Source organism: Musca autumnalis, unplaced genomic scaffold (genome assembly GCF_047663935.1).
Source record: "Musca autumnalis isolate F117 unplaced genomic scaffold, ASM4766393v1 scaffold_3, whole genome shotgun sequence".
Taxonomy (NCBI): domain Eukaryota; kingdom Metazoa; phylum Arthropoda; class Insecta; order Diptera; family Muscidae; genus Musca; species Musca autumnalis.
The window spans coordinates 58,771,538-58,788,221 of record NW_027411866.1 but is presented as its reverse complement, the minus strand read 5'-3'; the positions used below and the strand labels follow the sequence as shown (position 1 = coordinate 58,788,221).

At 34.5% G+C, this 16,684-nt stretch overlaps 1 protein-coding gene across 1 annotated transcript in view; it reads left to right on the top strand.

Annotated features, from left to right (window-relative positions):
• LOC141399714 (WSCD family member GA21586) overlaps positions 1-16,684 on the top strand; it is a 60,835-nt gene that overhangs the window by 8,354 nt on the left and 35,797 nt on the right. The window lies entirely within an intron of this gene.

The following is a 16,684-nucleotide window of genomic DNA, read 5'->3' as shown; positions in this document are numbered from 1 at the left end:
CAAAATCAAACGTAAAATGTAACGTGGAACCGCTCGTTATATGGGACCCACGCGAAAACTTGGACCTAGGAGTTCATAGATATTTCCCGTGTAACAAAATTTTATAATTTCAACCAATAGGTAACGTTACCGGGTCGAAAAAGGCCGTGTTACTTACACCAATTGATCGTTACCAATGTGTTAAAAACTATAAAACGCTTCGTAATCATGAATGAAAATAACCAATGTTACCACATATTTTCAAAAATTACACGCCTCGGTAAATGGCACATAGAAATTACCAAACGCTTAGGTAAAGACAACTAATGGGTTACCTAGGCGTTGAAATTACGGGCATAAGACCAATTGATAAAAATTCCAGTTAGAAATATTTTTGTCACACCTTCCCTGGAAAAATTAACAAAGTTTGTTTCTTAATTCTTTGCATTATTATAATATTTTAATTTTTTTATGATCCGAATTCTTGTTCAATGAAAATTTGAAATGAAAAATATTTTCTTTATATTTTTTTCATTTGACATTTATTTCCTTTATGAAAATTTTCATTTCAAATGTTCATAAAACGAGAATATTACATATAATTCCAGAATTAGCCATTTTTTTGGAATAAATTGTGGTGTTCGTATAGTTTGGAATCACATTGATGCATATTTTATAGAGTTGAAGCGTTTGCAAAACATTTTTTGCTAGCTGCTAGCTGATTATTAATAACAACTTTTTATGGGCTTTAGGCTTTACAATTCAAAAATAGGTATTTTCTACCTCATTTCTTCAGGTTCATTGTCAAACCGAGTTACTCATTGAGGACTTTAAATTTATCAAATGTTTTTGTTGTAAACTTTCTTTTCTCCTACGGACTTTGTCGGATTTTTTCATCCAAGGATACTGTCCCTTATATTTGTCCTAACGCGATCTAATTATAAAAGTTAAAAAAATGGTAAAGTCGAATTTTTTCGCTTATTTCATGGCTGATGGACCATATGGAAGGTACCCTCCGAAATTCATAAAATATACATTACCACGGCAAACCATGAGCATTTGCTGCAAATTTCATGGAAATCGATTCAGTAGTTTTGGAGATGTAACATACTTAAAGAAGTAGGCGCGCCCCAAAGAAGTACCTAAATTTAAGATAAATTCGTCAATTTTTCATTCCATAAAAACATAAGCTGAACTATAACCAACACTAAAAAAATATATATCCAAATCGGTCCAGCCGTTCTCATCTGATGCAATTACCAACGAACGATATTTGATTTTTATTTATAAAGCTTTTGTTTTCGGACTCTGTAACCGATAATATTACCCTTCGCTTTATTACTTACAAAACTCAGGTCACGGCCCCCCACTTACTACGTCGGTGATATCTAATACGTATGTACATATATGTCTGTTCCAGAACCTGCAAGAATCTAAAATTTTTGCTACGATAACAGTTTTTCCTTTATGTTATCGAAAAAAATAGTAAATTTTAGTACATTCTTGAAGTTCTGAAACAGACCATATATTGTATCAAGTAAATTTCCTCTAAGTTCAAGTCCAATCTCATGCCCGAATGTCCAATCACATTTTGTACTTTATTGATTTATATCAACCATCAATTTTCTCTTCCACTGAAGTATCCACTTTATTATCACAATGGCCCAATGTTGCCCACAATCAACTTTCAAATTTAAAAACGAGTAAGCAAAAACTATCGTCGGACGAAGCCGACCATGTAATACCCTACACCACTACCCCTGGGAATTAGCTATGCCCATCCGCCTTGTACGCTGAATGCCTGGGTTTGATTTCCACGCCAGGCCACATCAAATTTGCTACGGTGGCAAAATACCCCTTAGTAATGTTGGTGACATTTCCTGAGTATTTCAGTCATGAAAAACTGTTCTACAAGTGGTAGTTTAGCCGTTCGGACTCGGCGTCCCAGTACGTCCCATATCATTGACTTTATATGAATCGGAGTGATGTTTGTGGAACAATTAGTCTGTTCCAGAACTGCAAGAATGTACTTATTTTTACTATTTCTTTCGATAACATAAAGGAAAAATTGTCATCGTAGTAAAAAATTGTAGGTTCTTGCATGTTCTTTGTTTGTATATATGTATATTTGACAGTAGGCAGACACATTATTGCAACATGCATCAGGGGAAATGTTAGTAGTTCTTTTTACATATGTATGTAGGCTATTTGCCGCTACATATCCAGGAATTAAAATATGGACCAAAAATAAAATGTTTATATTTTTCATACAAAAGTAATGGTCCATTTAACCTTCTAAATATTATCTGATCATGATCTCAAATCGTAAGCTTCTTCCTCGTCATATACTCTTAATTTATTTAAAATTTTGGCGATCGGACTATTATTGCGACCTGCAGAGTACCTACAAAATCGGTTAAGAATTATGTTTTTGGTCCATTTCACCTGCTAAATATTTCACGATCATCACCAATAACAATACGTGTATATTCTGGTCTGAACCCGACCTCCATGCAAAATTTCGTGACGATCGGTCCATAGTTGCGGCCTGGAGTTTGATTACAATTTATAAAGGACAGACGGGCGGACACACATCTCAAAACCGCTTTATCTCGTCGGGATATAATAAAGTAGAGGTAGGCAGGTATGAAAATCGCTGAAAAATACAACCCTGTAGCCATGGGTTAAAAACGTCAAATGACATGGAGCAATAATAAAGGTAGATGTATATGCATAGTCAGTCGGTTTTACAAAAACATATGAAATTTAGAACTTCACTGACTATTTTAAAAGTACCAAATAGAGTAAAAAAATAAAAATCACTTCAGTTATGCTCAAGAATATTATTGCTACATAAGTGTTCCAAAAGTAGCAAAAGTTGTACCCAAAACTTAAGACAACAAAAACAAAAATGCCATTCTCTTATCATCTACTTGAAAAGTTTGCCTGATCTAACATCGATATTGCCGGCATCCGATTTGCAGATACGGCGACATTTCAGCTAGAAATTTTACAATATTTGTAATTTTTCCGTTTCCGTACTTTTAGAACAAATTTCAAAAAATGTCAGTACTTGACAAATCGTCCAATCGCAAGTATTACTGCATATTAAAAAATCAACAATTTTGTTTAGCCACGCGAATAAAATTTCTTGTCCATGTTTTCAATTTTAAGATATAGTTTTAAAGCAGTTTTTTGTTGGAACAATTCACCGATGCATCTACCTTTATAATTGCATAATGTCAACAACAGCAAAAAATGTCAACCCTTTTGACAGAATAGGCCATAACAAGAAAAAAATTTTAATCAGCTGTTAGCTGTGGCCTACCAATTTCTCCGTTCTCTGCCCACCTACGCCAATTTACTTTGCATCAATGTAAAGGTTATCTTTTCTTCCTCCAAAAAGAATAAAACTTTGAATTTTCTCCACATACGTTTTTGCCCATTCCGACCCGTGAATATTATCCGACCATTACCAACATCAATAGGTTTCTTTCTCTGTGAGACCCCCACCCACCCCCAAAATTTCGTGAGGACCCGATCAAAATTCCGACCTGTAGTGGATTGCACAAAAAAATGCATTGCCAACTGTTGCGATATCTCTGTTGTTTGACAAGTTTTTTTTCCATTCCGACTCCTGAATAAAATCCGACCATTACATAAATCAATAGGTTTCTTCCTCTATGACACCCACATTAACCCCCAAAATTTCGTGACGATCCAATCAAAATTGCGACCTGTAGCGAGATTACAAAATATGGAAAAATGGAATGTATTACCGACTATTGCGATATCTCCGTTGTTTGGTCGCCTACGCCAACCTTTGCAGCATTGTAAAGATGGGATTTTCAACTTTCATCAGCAGGTTTTGCTTTTGATATACCCCTTATAGAAGCGGAGATATTTGCTTTGAAATAAAACGTTGACTTTTTGTCTAAATAAGTTTTTTGCCCATTCTGAACCCTAAATATTATCCGACCAATAGGCTTCTTCCCCTCCGGGATCCTCATCAACACCCAAAATTTGGTGACGATCGGATTAAAATTTCGACCTGTAGCGTGATTACAAGGTTTAGATGGACAGACGGACGGACACACATAGCCAGATCGACTCAGCTCGTCAAGACATTCATTTTGGTATATAGCAACATTATTAAGGTAATCTTGTGCAAACAATTCGAACTGAGGATTTTTTGAAAGTACAGACCCAAACGACAAAAATGCCCAGTTGGGTTTTGTTGTGTCAGATCCAGCTTGGATTTTATGACCCTATCTAAACATGGTTAAATATTGACTTTTTAAAGCAATTCTGGGCTATATCTCTGAAACCTATGTGAATCTTCATCTGACCTCTGAAGCAAATTTGTAGATAAGGGCAAGATTCAAATATTTGGAGAAATAATGAATTCAAAAAACTAAATTTATTGCCTCAAACTTTATAAAATAACGAAAATATCCATAATTTGTATACATTTCGAACCATATCTCCAAAACCGTTAACCTTTTCTTAATGTTTTCTTTTAGAAAAATATTCGCTAAAATGTAATACACAACTTTTTAGAACATTCCATTGTTGTTTAGAACATTCCGTTGTTTTCAGTATATTTTTCAACAACCATTTAATAAATATGTCAATAATGTGGTGAAATCCGAAATGCGAGAATAAACTGTTGGTGTGAACCGTGTTTGAAATACGTGTTGCAAAATACCGCTGAAACAACATGAAGAAAGCATTTTAGAGTTTCAGAATGTTCTAAGAAATTGCTGAGAACTTTATTTGGAAGTTTTTGCATCAAGTTACTTGGTTCAAATCCCACTGTATAACCACTGATTGGAAGTGTAAATTGTAATTTTTGGTCTGTTCCAGAACTTGAACAGACATTATATGCCTGTTCCAGAACCTGCAAGAACCTACACATTTTTACTACAATTTTAAAAGTAGTAGATTGTAAAATCTTTTAAATTTTTGGGGTTATGGAACATACCCTATGATTTATCAAAATGTGTTGGCTGCAATTATTTAACTCATTTGACATTTTACAGCAATTTAAAAATGACTAACATTTTAATAGACTATTTTATGTTTAATAGACTATTTTTTTAAACAAACATAACTTCAGCAATCTGTACATTTCCTTTGAAATAAGTTCCAGTTTTACGCCCACTTATTTTATATAATTATTTCAAACTAAATTTCCCACATGTATCCGCCAACATGCAAAATTGCCCATAGGCAACTTCGGGGCACAAAGGGTTAATAACAACAATATTGAACGACTCACAAATTTTACGTACCTTGGAGTATTGTTAAAAGAAAAGTGTGATTCTTCAAAGGAAATTAAAAGACATTTTTCATTTCAAGTATAAAAAAGTTTTTACAAACCATACTAGTACACCTAGTATGTACTACTCCACGCAGTTGAGTTGCATGTCGATGAGAAAAAACTTCAACCCTTTGAAATATGGGTCTACCGAGAGATGTTAAAGATACCATGGACTGGCCATGTTATCCAGACTAGGCAATTTTCTATGCGACTACAGTCGGTGAGAGAGGGTGTTACCATATGCTTCACCTCTCCCTCCATCAAACTGACAATTGCCGCAAGTAAAATTGCCTAATTGATATTTACTAAAAAACCACACCTCATGAGAAATGACAAATATAAATTTCTGCAAACCGTTATAAAAGTTAAAATAGAAGGAAAAAAGGAAGAGGTAGGATTGAACTGAACTGTCTGAAAAATATCCAAGACTAGACAGACTGCCAGGATGAAAAACGGCTGCAAAAATAGAGAGCTGTTTATGCCTGTACAACCCTTATAACATAAAATGAAATATTTTACAACTTTTATAATTCTATTTTATGATCGCTTATATCCGAATAAATGAGTTGCAAATAAAGAAGAAGACATACCTTTTATTGCCTTTATGGTCAATTTAATAGAAAACTTTTCAAGTCTACAATCGAATTCGATTATTAAATTGTAACAAGTAAAAACTTTTTATACCCGCCACCACCCCTGTATTGAAGTAAATATGAACATTTAGTAACTACTAAGCTCTTCCTCTACGTTAAATATAATTCTTAGGAGGAGAATAATATCTTAACCACCGATGCTCGTTCAAATACGTTATCGGATGTACAACAACAACAAACGTTCTCATTCTCTCTCATCTGTCGTTGTTTAGCAAACGAAATAATCTATCAGAGAGATTAATGTACAAAATTTATGAGCACCTCTGATCTTAACTGATGATAATCACTTATATTGATAATTTTCTGTGTGGAGCAGAGTGGGGCAGAGAAAATTTTTGGGTCTCTCTTGTGCTCTCAATGAGCGTAAATTTGTTGTTGTTCACAACGTGTTAGCATCTACACAGGCTGTGAGCGATAACAAATTTACGCTCACTTAGAGCACATGGGCTCTCTTGTGAGTCACAATGCCTACCAGTGATGGAAAATTAAAAATTTCAAAAAGTACTAAAATGGTACTTTTTTCATCGAAAAGGTACTTTTTTATTATATTTTTAAGAAAAAAATAAAACATTTTTATTCAGTATAAAACAACAACAAATCTATGAAATATGAACAATGTTGCAAATATTTTAGATAGAGCTTTTTAATTTGGTACAGGAGTCTCAATTATTCCTAGTATGTTTGGTATTGAGAATGGGTTCAATCGGTCCACATTTTGATATGATACCACGGTACCTCCCGATTTTCGGTATTTTGAAGGTTTGAGCAGGTCCATTTTCTGATATAGCCTCATAGAACGGTACAACCTGGTACGAACGGTACCAAAAACATGTTTTGTAGGCCGATGTTTGCTTTGTTTTACGACAGTAATCAAAACGATAGTCGGACTATCGATAGTTTGTCAGTACTAATATGCCCCCACAGAAGAGGTATTGCTGGTTCTCAGATTGGAAGGTGTTACGATACGGCTCGATGTGAACACTTTTAAATGATAAGTCTACTATACTGACTGTAACATCGTATTTCGGATTCTCATCGGGTGGAAGAGCCCCACGAGGAAAATAATCAATATATGTATGCCAATATTTTGTGTATTCCCAATATAAAGGTACATCATCCAGATTTTTAAAATTTCTAGCAATTTGCATACATATATAAACATGTCAATCCTGGATGTTGTTATCGAAAAAATAGTAAAAATGTGTAGATTCTTGTAGTTCTGGAACATACCAAAAGTGTGAATTTAGCATTTTTAGTTTCACATAAAATTTGTCAATTTGGCACAGAGTATGTGTAATGGTACTGAATTGGCTGCGGGGGTACTTCGGTACTTTTTATAATGAAATGGTACTGAAAAAAGTACTATTGTACTGAATTTTCCATCCCTGATGCCTACCCTTGGTGTGGAGGTTTTCTATGCTCTGACTACACACACAATATCAAATTACAGCAACCTCGGGTCGAAAATTTGCCAAAAATAAACCCTCGAAATACATAAAATTGGAAAATACCGGTTTATGTGGGCTAGACCAAAACCTAATATACATATATAAATCGTGTGGTACACTTACATGGGGCCTTTGACAAAACGTGGACGTATATTGTCTGATTTTTTGCAAGGGATGCTTTGTACCCGTTATAACGTTTTGTATCCCTGAATAAAACCTTCAAAATACCAAAAATCGGAGGGTAACGTTTTATGGGGGCTACATGAAGACGTGGACCTATACCGACAAATTTCAGGTGGAAAGTTTTATACCCCCACAGTGTGTAAATCAATATATTCCCAAAATGGTCAAATCAATATATTCCCATATCTTCTATTCCCAAAATGAACTATGTTTTCTCCATACCTCCTGCGCAACACAAATCCATATTTTGTTTGCAAGTTCATACGTCCGAAAATGGCTAAAAATTTCTGAAAATCTCCTAATGCATAGTTTTTGGGTTTAAGGATTTTGGCTGTGTGCCGCTATTCGATCTGTCTATAGATGAAAGTTGCAATTCACACAGACTCAGGGTATATTCCTATCCGCAAAGTCGAGTGGTACTTGTTAAGATTTTGACGAAGAAGAACCTGTTTCCGATCAGTTTTTAGATTTCGTTTGTCGTCACAAGGTCCTTTACCGCAGGAGGAAAAATGAACATTTCTAGAAATGTGCATCCATTGAAAGTACTTCCCAAAATACAATTACTGTAGGTTTCTATGACGTTTTTCTGGTTTTATTTAAAGAGTAATAGACAGAAAAATACATGAAGATGAAATTCATTGTAATTTTGAAATATTGGAAATAATATGTAATAAATTATATACATGTAATAAATGTAATATGTAATGTAATGTAATATGTAATAAATTATATACATAAAATAGAAAAATGTTTGTACGTTTGTTTGTTCAAAGTTTATGGACTCAAAAATGCTGAACCTATCTTCCTGAAATTTTCAGAGTATATCACTACATTGCCTAAAAGTAACATAGGCTATAAAAATTTCTGAAATTCCGCGTTGATCCGGAGATAAAGCATCAGAATCGGAGGTACCTCCAAACAATTTAGATTTTTTATGCAAATATCTATAGAATGAACAGATAATGTCTCCAAATTTTGGATGTGTGCAGGAATTTGGTCTAGAAATAAATTTGCCAAATTATATTGTAATCGGTTCAGATTTGGATATAGCGCCCATATATATATTTTCGTCCGATTTCATGTATTTGATGCACCAAACTCATATACCCGATTTTAATGAAAGTTGCAATGAGTCACGAAAATTGACCTACAAATAAATTTGTCAAAATATATTTTACCTTATTCGGGGTAGCGAAGCGCACCGGGTTCAGCCAGTAAAATATAAACATTGACTTCAAGCCCAAAAATCTTGATTTTATTAACATTCGAAAGGTCGAACAAAACATAAAAATTCGGCAGAAAAATCCTTTTGTCCAATAGACATTTACGACACTGCGGTGGAACAGAAATTATATCATAAAAAATGGTTGATATACATAGTTTTTTTATTGCAAATTTCAAACATAGTAAAGAATTTGTAATTGTAAAATTATAAAATCGTGTTAGAGAAAATATACAAACACTTAAAACCACAAAGATTAAGTAACGGTTTTACCTATTGTTGAATTGCTCTTATAATTTCAAAAACAAAATACCGCAAAAATGTTTTTTCTGGATGCTGCTAAAGTATTGGACGTAATATGTTAAAAACGTTCAATAAATAGAAATAAACGTATTGTTCTGAAGTCAGTAACACTTAAGGGGAGTACACACTAACAGTCAAAACTGACAGTCAACGTACTTTTAGGACAATTTTCCGGCAAATAACAACTTTTATTTAGCGAAAAACGTTTGAAATACAATATTTACGGTATTATTTAGAGATTACAAAAGGAATTTTTCAGTTAGGCTTTGATATTCACGAAATAGACCTCGATGACTGTCAGTTTTGCTTGTCAATGTGTACTATACTTTACAGTCAGCCTAAAATTCCGATTAAACGCTTAAACAACACCTTCATTATTTTTATATTTTCAAATATGTTGGACAATAAGTATACCAATGTAGTTAAATAATTCTCTGTAATGCTTCCAAATACTTTACACCTTTCTTGAACAATTTAAAATTTACTCAAAAATTAAAAAAAATTGTAACATAAGCTAATATCCTATGGAAACTACGTCGGTGTCAGGTTGGAATATGGATTATATCGGTCCAGCCCTTCGGGTGCCTCCAACACAAAATTTAGGAAAAGTGCAGTTTAACAGCTCAACTCGAATCGTTTTGGAATTCTTTCCAAAAAGTTCTACTTGAAGGCCCTGTTACGACGGCGCAATTTTTTTTGGGATGGCAAGTCCACTCTTGAGGCAAAGGCCCAAACTCTCAAAAAATCCTGCCGGTACCAACTACATTGGGTAATACGTAAAATCACCCCCATACCCTCTTTTAAATGTTTGGCAACATGTTTTGTGTCCGGCCCTAGTTAAAACGGTACAAATTTTTCGGAGCAAATCCATACTTCCTAAATTCATTGTTTGAGCCAAATCACTTTCGATCGAGCGATTTCCTTAGCATTGAATAATGGAAATGGTCAGTGTAGGCAAAATCCGGCAACATGGCGCATTTTTCCACATTTTTTCGTTTTTAATCGATAGAGCGAAAACGTGTAATCCATTTTTGAGCCCGCAACCCTCTGAAAATATTGTATTTCATATAAGTTACTATGGAAAGATAAAAAATCACGGAAATATTGATCCACTCCTTCATTTTAAAATTTCCCGGGAAATCCCGGATTCCCGGGAATGGCGATTTTATGATTCCCGTTTCCCGGGAATGATAAAAACCGGGAAAACCCAAAACCCTAGTGTTAACCAAAGTGCACACAATTTAGCAAAAGTCTGTCCAACGACCAAATTGACATGATTTTCCCAGCTAAGAGATTTGTTGAAAACCACACCTAAATTTTTAGCACCTTATATATTATTGTATTGCAAATTGAATTTCTTATTTCTATGTATAATCTAGCATTTGGTTTTGCTGGGGTTTAATAACAAACCGTTTGGCCTGGCCCATTCGTTTACACACTGTAGATCGTAGTTAAGTTTCTGTATGGACTGATTGATATTATCTAGAGGACTACTTAAGTAGATCTGCACATCGTCTGCATACATATGGACCCGACTGTGAACTAATTGAATAGGAAGATCATTCGCATACATCGAAAATAAAAGGGGTCCAATAATAGAACCTTGAGGGACTCCTTTTTCCACTGCTAGAGGTAGGGATTTCGAGATTCCTGTGTTTACGGATTGTGACCGACCGGTATGATATGACATTATAAGTTTTGTAGATGAGGCAGAAAAATTGAAAAAAGTCTAATACACACGTTTTGGTGATCCACAGTATCGAATGCTTTCGAATGGTCAAGAAGAGCTAGAAAGCATACCTTATTATCATCAATTTTTGGCCTAATCGACTCGGTAACATCTATCAAGGCAGTAATACAGCTGTGGCCCGCACGAAAACCAGACTGCACATCAGTAAGCAGAGACTTTTGGTGAAGAAATTCGGTAATTTGTTTATGAAAAATCTTCTCAAAGATTTTGGAAAGGTAACACAAGATCGCAATTGGTCGAAATTCTTTATTAGATTTGGCGGCAGGGATAATCTTGGAGTGTTTCCATATCGTTGGGAAAGTACTTGTGGTTAATATATTATTGAAGAAGAAGGTAAGGTATGGTATTAAATGAGGAAGAAGTATCCGTATAAACTTGGGATCAATCCCATCAGGACCAACCGCGTTCGATTTAACTTCATCAAAACATTTAAGAGCTTCATTGCAAGAAACACAGCGGAATCCAAAATTGCCCTCGCGAAATTGTGGGTCATCATAATTAGCATAGAACGAGTTATCGGCCGGAACCGTTGGAATATTGACAATTGTTGAGTTCATCAGCATCATTGTGGCAAGCGCCAATATCTTTAGATTTACCAAATCCAATTTCATTAATATTTCTCCATTTACTTTTGGAATCCAGAGCCGAGTTGTATCGATTGAAATAATATTCTTGGCATGTTTCTCGAAGACGATTCGAATTCAAATTCGTTCAAATCGTGTTTCGAAAAGCAGGGAGCAGAGACCTGATCATATAGGAGGATATTATAATGGTTATTAACAAAAAAACAAATCGAGTAGTGTGCTGGCGGAAGAGGAAAAGTGAGTAGTGTGTGTATTATTAGTGGGAAATAGACCAAGTGAGAGCATACTGTTAGTTAATAAGGAATCAATGAGAATATTTGAATTAAAATCTCCAGCGATGATTACATCGTTATATCCAAGCGATACGTTTTCTAAAACAGTGAGGAAATGATCAAAGTCAATGGTATTGTTCGGCCGATAGATGCAACCAACTAGCATTTTCTTGTTATCAGATTTAAAATCAATAAAGACATGTTCAATATCATCGTTTACATTGGACTGTAGGCGGAATTTTGGATTGAGTGCAGTTTTTAGCAAAAATTGCCACACTACCCCCACGACGTTCTCTATCTGACCTGAACACTTTGTAGCCATGCAAATTAATGAAGCTATCCGGAATTGAAGAATTTAGCCATATTTCAGAAATGCATATTATATCAATATACGATTTTTCAAAGATATATTTAAACTTGTCTGTTTTATTAACTAAACTTTGGGCATTGATGTGAAGTTTCGATGGGATGGGATCATTACTATCGTGGGTCTTGATGTAGACAATGCCACGAAAAGTATACGCCGCCTTTATAAGTCCCTTTTTTTAAATGGATAGCATCTTGTAGGTATTGGTAGTTTGTGTTGGAGAGGTTCTCGTTCGATCCAATTTAAAAGAAGCTTATTGTTGTTTTGTTTTTTGTATCCAAATAAGGACTTCATAAAAAAATTCTTGTCGTAAGGCGACATGAATTTGACAAGAATTACTCCATCAGGCGAACTTACTTTCTTGGTGTTATTTCTGTTTTTCAACCTGTGGATGGATTTTATTTGCGGAATTGGAGCACTCATGGAATTGCATATTCTTTGAAATATGTTTGGGAGATTCTCATCTATACTATGTGGTATACCATTAACCCAAATCTCACAGGCAACGGGCGAATTTTCTTGTCTAAGATATTGTATTTGTAGATCCTGTATATCTGCTTTTATGAGTGAGACTTCATTGTGAACTTTCTCAAGTTGCCGTACGCGATCAATAATATCATTTAATTCTGACCGCAAATCACAAAGTTTTAGGTCCAGCTCGTTAAGAATTCGATGTTCAGTTTCTTTGAGCATAGATCTAAACTCACCCATAAGACTCAATTTTGCGAAACGGTCATCTAGCTTTTGAAATATAAAGGGGAATCCGATGATCGTGGTGTTTTTGACGAAGTACCAAGAGAACTCCGGAAAAGACTTTCTCTGTCCCTTTTGGCTGTTCGAGAGTTGTGTAACATAGCATCGTTTTCCAAGAGATTTATGTTTGTGGTGTATATTTTTTTACGTGTATATTTTCAGTTAGTTCTTTTTTAATAGGATATAACTAAAAAGTTCCACGGGGTTCCACAGTTGTAATGGTACTCAAATATAGAGGAGCTCTAGGAATATCAATTTCTCAAATTTCTCAATAGATAAATTGCGACCGAGTGCGACGCCGGGAAATAGGCCCCCTATACCGGTACCACCCGATATTATGTATTTTCAGAATTTTACCTACAATAATCAACCGATCTAGCTAAAAATGTATATATAACATTTTCTATGAGTAAACTATCTCCTTACCAATTTGCCAATATTTAACAAAACAAACAGCGAATGAAATTAATAACGAGATTTCGAGTTATTTTGGGATGCTGTCTGGTAAATCAATACATTCAGACAAATTTGATAAATACGCACAAGAAGCATGTAAGGTTTATTTAGAAAATTGCAGTTGGTGTAATATGCCAACCATTGTTCATCAGGTGTTATTTCATGGAAAAGCTATAATAGAATCATGTATACTTCCTATTGGACAACTATTGGAGGAGGCACAAGAGTCACGACATAAGGATACACGTAAATACCGCCAGAACTTTATGCGAAAGATTTCCAGAAAGACAACAAACGAAGACTCGGTCGATCGACTTTTGATATCATCTGACCCGTTTATTTGTTGTTTAAGAAAGAACTCAATAACTATAAAACATAATTTAAACAGCGAAATATTACCATTTTTACGCCAAGTAAATCATCCATCATATACATATTAATATAATTATTTTATGTTGTTAAAACACAAGTCTGTATTTGAGAATATAACGTTGTATGTTTCTATATCCCCGAAACGTATTTTAAATAATTCTAAGAAATTATCAATTCTTATTTAAATGTATCTACATTACACAAACTTTCGAAACCCCTAATTTTATTCAATAAAATTCTATAGAAGACGTTGACCGAATAGCTTGGATTTACAGGGAATAAAAGATCTATGTCTGATAAACATTTCCTCCAAATTTCATAGCTCTATCTTTATCCGTTTAGAAAATATAGATTTTTGACACAAAACCCCATTTTGGACACACTGTGCCCCGAACGAAGACTAAGTACCAAAATTCAGCCATTTCGGTGGAATATTGAGGCCACAACTTTCAAAATACCGGAAATAGGGAGGTACCGTTTTATGAGGGCTATACTAAGGCGTGGACCTATACCGACAAATTGCGTATGGAACTTTAGTACCAAATGTTACCCATTTCGGTGGGATAATGAGGCTAAACCCTTCAAAATACCGAAAATCGGGAGGTACAGTTCTATTGGAGCTATATAAAGACGACAGACTTCAAGTGGAAAGTTTTGAACCTCCAACAAGGTCTTCAGACATTTGGGTGGGATATTGTGGCCATAATCTTCAAAATAGCGAAAATTGGACGGTACCGTTCTATGGGGGCTATATCAAAACATGGACCGATATAGACCATTTTCAATACCAAACATCCTAGTTGTAATGGAAATGTCTGTGCCAAATTTATTTCAGCAGACGAACAGACGGGCATGGCTATTTCGACTTAGAATTTTATGCTGATCAAGAATATACATACTTTATAGGTCTCTGGCGATTATTTCGATGTGTTAACAAACGGAATGACAAATTTAATTATACCCTCCATATTATGGTGGAGAGTATAAAAATTGTCTTTCGCCAGTAGCGAAAAGAATGTCCCATTGTATTTCTATTTAATTTCAATTAATAATTTATGCTATCTAACTTAATACATGAATAGCATGATAATGATATGAATGGTAAATAACGAAATAACAATTAAAGGAAAGTCTCACGGGACGACAGTTTTCTTCTTTAAATCTTGATTTTGAACGTTAACACGTCGTGATAACATTTGCATATGTTTTCAATGTGCGTTCAAATCCCGTTCGGGCCCATTATATGTAGGTTAGGTTATATATATAGTTATATATATAGTCATGGTTGAAAGCTACTTCAGTCTGAGACTTTGTGGTCCATTTTATTGATCCTGATAAAGTGCTGAAAAATAAAATTTTAGAGAAAAAAGGTGTTGTGGAAAGAAGAACAAAGGTGTATAAATGAGATTTGAGAGGGATATTGAAGATTTAGGTGTAGGGGAGGGAGAGAGAGTTTGTCATTTTATGGTACAATATTTTATTCTCGCTGAAGCAATTTTAGACCATGTGCAAGGTTATGTCAGTGTCGCCAATGAATTGTGCGTTCTTTAATAACACTATGCAACACTGAAAATGCAAACAACTTCTAATATAATTTTTTTGAAAGTACATATTGAGACTACAAAAACCCTAGTAGGGTTTTGTCTTGTCAGATCCAGTTCGGATTTTACGGCCTCATCTAAACCGGGCTAAAACTGCAGTTTTTTGCATTTATTGGGCCTTTAACTCAGAAACGAACGGGAATTTGGCTTTGCTGCCTTTGGCAATTTTGCAGCCCTTAATTAGTAAAACGTATCTTTTGTACATATCACATAAGAAAAACTCCATCTAGGGCATCAAAATCGATCAAATATAGAAAATTTTACATTATTTCTGAATTTCTGGTCAGTATCTGCTAAACTGTGGGGAGTTGACCCAAACAACCTTTTGCAAAAATCTTTCAAAAAAAGTTCTCAACAATTCTTCAGAACATTCTGAAACTCTAAAATGCTTACTTCATGTTGTTTCAACGCTATTTTGTATCATATCTTTTACAACACCTATTTCAAACACAGTTCACACCAAAGGATTTTTCTTGCATTTCGGACTTCACTACATTATTGACATATTTATTAAATCGACGTTGAAAAATGTACTGAAAACAACGGGATAGAGGCATTTTACAACAATGACTTGTTCTGAAGAGTTGTGTTTTACATTCCAGGTAATATTTTTCTAAAAGGAAATATTCAAAAAATTAACGGTTTTGGAGATACGGTGTGAAATATATAAAAATTGTGGCATTTTTGCATATATTTTGAAATTTGAGGCAATAAATGTAGTTTTTCGAGTTCATTATTTCTCCAAATATTTTATTCTTGTCCTTATCTACAAATTTGCTTCAGAGGTCAGAAGAAGATTCGCCTTGGTTTCAGAGATATAGGCCCGAATTTCTTTAAAAACTCAATATTTAACCATGTTTAGATGGGGCCATAAAATCCGAGCTGGATCTGACACAACAAAACCCAACTAGGGTTTCTTGTCGTTTGGGTCTGTACTTTGAAAAAATACACAGTTCGAGTTGTTTGCACAAGATCACCTTAAAAATATTGCACAGTGTAATTGATGTCCGTACTTGTTAATTTTGTTCAAGATAAATTTTCACAATTAATTATGAAAATAGTTGTGAGTAAGATCGAGTTTGGCCGTGTAATTTATCATTTCATAAAAAAGGAAGGGGTTTTTAACAATTTCCATCGAAACATCCTGCACATACAGGGTGTTTTTTAAGATAGATAGAACTTTAAATTGTAAAAAGTAACACAAAAAATTAAATTTTGATGAAACTTTTTTTATTTGTTTCAGTATACTCTGACAAATCATCATGAATAGACTCACGCTTGAACAACGCTACGAAATTATCCAAATTTACTTTGAAAATCAGTCATCGATTCGCGCAACTTATAGACGACTTCGTCATTTGTATGGCGTACATAATCGTTTGGCTTAACGGGTACATTTTTGGCTTAACGGGTTTGTT